The sequence below is a fragment of the Pelophylax lessonae genome, assembly GCF_965119305.1.
Source record: "Pelophylax lessonae genome assembly, chromosome: 9".
In the NCBI taxonomy this organism is placed as follows: domain Eukaryota; kingdom Metazoa; phylum Chordata; class Amphibia; order Anura; family Ranidae; genus Pelophylax; species Pelophylax lessonae.
In genome coordinates, this window is record NC_138776.1 from 62,035,627 (window position 1) to 62,042,760 (window position 7,134).

Below are 7,134 nucleotides of genomic sequence, written 5' to 3' on the forward strand. Positions count from 1 at the left end.
AATGTAAAAATCTAATTTTTTTAACATTTTTGGCCAATTTGTTTTCTGCTACCTATGTTTGGTTAAAAAAATCACGATAAGCGTATTTTGATTGGTTTGCGCAAAAGTTATTGCGTTTACTAACGTCATTTTTGGTGTTTTTTTATTTAACGCGTAATGGCGGCGATCTGCGATTTTTTTTTTTTTTTTTGCGGGACTGCGACATTGCGGCGGACAGATCGGACCCTTGACTGACATTTTTGACACTTTTGGGGGTATCAGTGACATTACTACAGTAATCAGTGCTATATATATATATATATATATATATATATATATATATATATATATATATATATATATGCACTGTTACTGTAAAAATGACACTGGCAGTGAAGGGGTTAATTTTATTGGAGAGGGAGGCGTTAATGTATGCCTGGTGCTTACTGACGTGTGTGGGGGGAGGTGACTGAGTGAGTCAGGGACAGATCGGATGTTCAGCTATGCCGAACACTCCGATCTGTCAGTCCCTGTCACTTAGGAGATCTGCCCGCTCTGTTTACACAGGCGGGCGGATCTCCTCACTCGATTCCCCGAAGATCGGGGAAGAGCGGCGGCGATCGCTGCTGCTCCTCCCCTGGCCCCGACTCCCGCTGTGACTGAAAACAGCGGGAGCGCGCCTCCGGCGGTGCGCGAGCGCTGCCTACAGGGGGAGGAGTCCAGCAACGTAGGTCTACGTCGCTGGACGGGAACGAGCCACTGTGCCGCAGTAGCAGCACAGTGGCTGGGGGTAAAGTGGTTAATAAATCTGTACATTTTTACACTATGGCGGCTATCTCCTCCTTATGTTTTTGATATATTGGGGCCTGTGATTTTTGAGCTTCCGTGGGGATCCCATCACCCATTCAACCTCAGGATACTCTGTGCCAGTTAAGCTTGAAGTTTGATATCTGTGTTCCGCATCTGTGGGGATTCCATCATCTATTTAACCTCAGGATACATATGCAAGTTCAAGTTTACAGTCTGGTAAGAGGCCTATATTGGTATTGGTGAACCTGCTTGCATGGTGGAGTGCTATCAGTCTGATACTTCATGAGTGATGTGCATACAGTCTGATTCCATCTATTCATTTTTGGGAGGTCTATTACGGACATCTGCTAACAAGCTATCAAGATTTCTGATTCAAATCCTGGCTTCTGACACATTGTGTTCCGGTATGTGTATTACCAAGGGGAGTCTGGATTGACATCGTCTTCACATATTTTTCACCAATTTATTATGAACTAATATGGACATTTATTTTGTCTACTATTATTATTGAATTTTTTCACCTTTCACTAGGTGTTTGGACATTTTTGTTAGTCCTTTATTATTGAGCGTGACTTGTTTATTTATACTAGTGGTAGCATAGAGGTTGCACAGGCAGTATAACTCCTCCAGAATGGCACATCAATAAGTGCCATTGCCAGGTTTGCTGTCTCTCCCAGCACAGTCTCTAGCATGAAGGAGATTCCAGGAGACAGGCAGTTACTCTAGGAGAGATGGACAGGGCTGTAGTAGGGCCTTAACCCATCAGTAGGATAGTTCTCTGCTCCTTTGTGCAAAGAGGACCAGGATGAGCACTGCCAGAGCCCTACAAAATTACCTCCAGCAGGCCACTGTTGTGAATGTCTCTGACCAAACAATCAGAAACAGACTTCATGAGGGTGACCTGAGGGCCTAACGTCCTCTAGTGGGCCCTGTGCTCACTGCACGGCACCGTGGAGCTCAATTGGCATTTGCCATTGAACACCAGAATTGGTATGCCCACCACTTGTGCCATGTGCTTTTCACAGATGAGAGCAGGTTCACCCTTAGTACATGTAACAGACGGGAAAGGGTCTGGAGAAGTCATGGGGAAAGTTATGCTGCCTGTAACATCATTCAGCGTCTCGTTAGGAGCATGCCCCGACATTGTCAGACATGCATACAAGCACGTGGGGGGCCATACAAACTACTGGGTACCATTTTGAGTTGCTGCAATGAAATTTCAGCAAAATGGACTAGCCTGCTGCATCATTTTTTCACGTTGATTTTCGGGGTGTCTGAATTCAGTCCTCTGTAGGTTGATAATTTTAATTTCCATCAAACGTGGCATCTTTTCATACCAAACATATTACTTAGTCCATATCAGTATAGATATCCAGCATGAGATTTTTTCCCATTGAGATCTGATGTGTTTTTAAAGTGTTCCTTTAGTTTTTTTTGAGCAGTGTATTCTGTCTCACCGGGAGTCACAAACATGATTGCAAGTAATCATCAGAAACTAAGCATCACACACCAGAGTTCAGTTAAAGCGGAGTTCCGGGCACAGAAATTATTTTTTGCTGAACATACCCCCGGGACAGTCAGGGCTAGCACATTCCACAATGGCTAGCCTCTGATCTGTCCCGGTTCGCACTTACCTTTTAGAAGAAATACTTACTTAGAAAATTTCTTCCACAGCGTTTCCATCTATGTTGTGGCCAGCTGAAGCCGGCGCGGTCCTCTTCTCTGTCTTCTTCCGCGTCTTCGTGTCCCAGAATGCACTGCACCGGCCCCTCTCGTCACTTCCGGTGCGGCGTCGCCCGGAAATGACGAGCGGGGCCGGTGCCGTCGCATTGATTCCTGGGAGCTATGACGTTTAGCTCCCAGGAATCATCGCGAGGCAGGAAGTGACGGGGTGAGCCTCGGCGCTGGAGGAGGAAGCAGTCATAGGTGAGTATTTACGATCTTCAATAAAAAGGTGAGTAAACAAAAAAAATAAAAATAACTATCCAATTCCTTTTCAGGTGAGCTCTACCTAGCGGAGGGGCACAAAAAAAAAAATCGTTTTTGTGCCCGGAACTCCGCTTTAAGCAAAAAAAAAATTGACATCTTCAATACAGTTTATTAACAGATCACTTTCAAATGCAATCAAAACAGGGAAAACTGCAGCAATTTCACTGAAAGCAATGAGATTTTTACCCTAGGGCAATATCAGTCCTATTTCCCTGCGGTCGATCAAGGCCACTATTTTATGTTTGATGTCATTGTGATTTTGACAATCAATGGAATCAAAGGTTTGATTGCTTTATCACAATTCCCACATGTATGACCATGACCATCTGTGATTCTCAGCAGTGACGTGTATACCACAGGCTGTACTGTCTCTTGTCATAGTAAATTCAGCTTAACCACTTTACCACCGGAGGATTTTGCTGTCTTACATCCAGGCCACTTTTTGCGATTCGGCGCTGTGCAACTTTAACTGACAATTGCGCGGTCGTGCGACGCCGTACCCAAACTAAATTTATGTCCTTTTTTTCCCACAAACAGAGCTTTCTTTTGGTGGTATTTGATCACCTGTGCGATTTTTTACTTTTTGCGCTATAAACAAAAAAAGAGCGTTTATTTTGAAAAAATAACAATATTTTTAACATTTTTTTTTATATGAAATTCCCCCCAAAAAAATGTAAAAATCTAATTTTTTTTAAATTTTTGGCCAATTTGTTTTCTGCTACCTATGTTTGGTAAAAGAAAATCACAATAAGCGTATTTTGATTGGTTTGCGCAAAAGTTATTGCGTTTACTAACTAAGGGACAGATTTCTGTCATTTTTGGTGTTTTTTTTTTTAACGAGTAATGGCGGCGATCTGCGATTTTTTTTTTTTTTTTGCGGGACTGCGACATTGCGGCGGACAGATCGGACCCTTGACTGACATTTTTGACACTTTTGGGGGTACCAGTGACATTACTGCAGTAATCAGTGCTATATATATGCACTGTTACTGTAAAAATGACACTGGCAGGGAAGGGGTTAATTTTATTTGAGAGGGAGGGGTTAATGTATGCCTGGTGCTTACTGACGTGTGTGGGGGGAGGTGACTGAGTGAGTCAGGGACAGATCGGATGTTCAGCTATGCTGAACACTGCGATCTGTCACTCCCTGTCACTTAGGAGATCCGCCCGCTCTGTTTACACAGGCGGGCGGATCTCCAAACTAGATTCCCCGACGATCGGGGAAGAGCCGCTCCTCCCCTGGCCCGACTCCCGCTGTGAATGAAAACAGCGGGAGCGCTCCCTACAGGGGGAGGAGTCCAGCGACGTAGTACTACGTCGCTGGACGATAACGAACCACTTTGCCGCAGTACGCTCAATGTGAGCGGTCGGCAAGTGGTTAAAAAAAAAGTTTAGCACACAATTTAAAAAACAAAGTTAAATTGGTTTTAGTTGCTTCAGACATAAAGGATTGTTTATAAAAGGTTTGTGTACCATTAGATATTCATACACTACAATGTACTTAAAACAAAGAGGCCTCTCGGCGCTACTTGTTGAATGATCACTGTTATAAAGCTGTACCTTATTAAAAAAAAAAAAAAAAAAAAGTTAGGACACTGCAATGGAACAGACTTTCTTTTCACAGCAATCTGCTTTTGTTTGAAGACCCAACAAGGTCTACAAAGGAGCTGAAGCTAAGTGTGCCATAAAAGCTGATTGTGCTTTTAGTAGAATCCATTACCCAGCTTGGCATAAGGGCATTGTTCTGAAGAGTTGCTGTACAATCACCGCTTTACAAAAGCTTGCAGAAGCTCCCATGCAGCATTCGGCGTTGCCCTGCTATGCAGGCATGCCATTAGCTCCTGTACTCAGACAACAGTAGTAGCTGGTCACTAGGATGGCTCTTTCACAGAGCGCTGCGGGAGTCAAGTAATAAGCATTTGCTAAGCGAAAGAACTTTAACACCAGCAGTGTTTTTTTTTTTTTTTTAATTTTTTGAACTCTTTAAAAATTATTTCTAAAAAAGGATACGATTTGTACAAATCTAGAGATGACAAAGGAAAATAGGTAGGCATGCTTTTTAAAGCTTCTCTGTCATGTATTTCAACACCTAAACTGGCTGGCCATGTACCAAACCCTCAATGTAAATTACCCTTCCTGCAAAATAAAAGGAAAATGCTCTTCATATGGTTTCCCCTGTCTCTTAACAGTTTAGGTAGATATGGAACTAGGACCTGTATCTCTGCTTCTCCCGAGGAGGTTTTAAACCAGGGTAGAAATAAAGATTAGTTCACACATATTCCCCATATTATAATTCTCACACTGCATTGAGATCAGGCAGAATGCCCGTATTGGTTATACTGAATGATTTAAACAGTTCCTCATTTAATGTCACATTTAATTTTTTTACATGTCCGGCCAACAATGATTTCTGGAGATGAGCCTGGGCATCCTCTGAACTTACGATCTTTGTTTTTTTACTTCCCGTGCAGGGGCGTAACTGCAGGGGTTGCAATCGCAACTGGGCCCCATGCTCCAGGGGGCCTGTGTGGCTCCCCTGTACACCTGGGTAGGAGGGGCGGCGGGGGCAGCATGTAGAGAAATCACTGTCCTCCTTTTTCCTCCTGTAGCTGCAGGAGGAAAATGGAGGAGATTGGTTCCTCTGTATGCTGCCCCCGCCACTCCTCCTATCCAGTTCACTTGTGTTCTGCTGACTCTGGGCCCCTGTGTGCTCCCCTGGTCCCCCCCCCCCACGGTGCTCCCTCTTCTCTCCTGCCGGCTGCTGCAGGGGATGTGTCACAATAGACAACCAGGAAGGGACGGTAAATATGTAATTTACCAGCTCCTTCCTTTTCTGAATAGACATACTGAATGAGTCATAGTCGGTGACATTGTAAAAAAATAAAATAAAATGATAGAAAAAAATACAATTAAAATACCAAAAAATAAAAACTACTGACACCAGTGGGTGAACTTCCAGGATTGCAAAGGTCACACTTGCAACCGAACCCTGGCATTCCACCACCGTGGGAGGGGCCCAAGATGGCGGGAAGGGGGCCCACTGAAGAACTTGTGAAAGGGCCCCGCAACGAGAGTAAAGGGCCCCAGGATCAGTGGGAAGAGCCCCAGGCTTGAAGGGAAGGGTCTGGGGGGCCCTTCCTGGTTTCTTGCACCGGGGCCCTGAAGGTTCTAGTTACGCCTCTGCTCCCGTGAGCTGCAGACCAGGTCATTCCTGCCTCACAGCTCGCATAAACAAAGCAGCAGGTTGGGAATGACCCAGCCTGCAGTTCATTGGGAATTGTAAGGTACTACCAGATTGGATGTAAGCTGTTGCCTTGCATAGTTGTATGTAAATGTTGTTGCACCAACATAGCCTTTCTCAACTGTTATACCCCAGAGAAACCCTTGGAATAATTCTTGGGTCTTGGGGAATCCCTGCTAATAAATTCATAGGGTATAAGTGGAAAGAATGGCCTCTTTCCACCAGCTCAAAAGGTCAGTGGTGTCTTGCCACTGCTTTTTCAAAATGTCAATAGCTCCTGAACTATGCAGGCATAAATACATGATGGTCTATAAGTCATTACTCAAAAAACCCCTAGCAATCTCTGTTGAAACTCTCCTTGAGAATGGCTGCTCTAGCAGATACAATCTCCAGGAAAATGTGACCTTGGGGTTGATTTATTAAAACTGGAGAGTGCAAAGTCTAGTGCAGCTGTGCATGGTAGCCAATCCGTGCATGGTAGCCAATCTGTGAATGGTAGCATATCCGCTTCTAACTTCAACTTGTTCAATTATGCTTTGACAAAGAAAACCTGGAAGCTGATTGGCTCCCATGCAGAGCCGAACTAGATTTTGCACTCTCCAGTTTTAGTAAATCAACCCCAGTGTGTGGTCAGCTTTGGGTCTTTTCTTGAGAGCCCTTAAAAATCCTACTTTCCGCTCTAGGAATTATACCCCTGATTACTTACCTTGATTGGTCTCTAAGGCCATCTATGCACATAAGAGGAGCAGAAGACAGTATGCCAAAGCAGTGAGGTTAACGATTGATCGATGTGGGATTACAGTAGGCTAAAGTGGGGTACACACTAGTAGAAAATCGGCCGAAAATTCCCGTCCGAGGTAAAATCGTACGATTTTCGCCTAGTGTGTACACAACTTTCAGCAGCCGATTTTGAACGAAAAAAAACGGAGGGACAAACACCAAAATTTTTTTTCGTCCGTCCCCAGACGACCGATTTTCGTTTAATGTGTATGCAGTACGTCCGTGAAAAATCAGATACGAAAGACCGCGCATGATCTGAAATTGCTGACAATCCAGAAGTCTAGGAACAAATGTGCCAAAAAAAAAGAAAAATCGGACGAGAAATTTCGTGAACA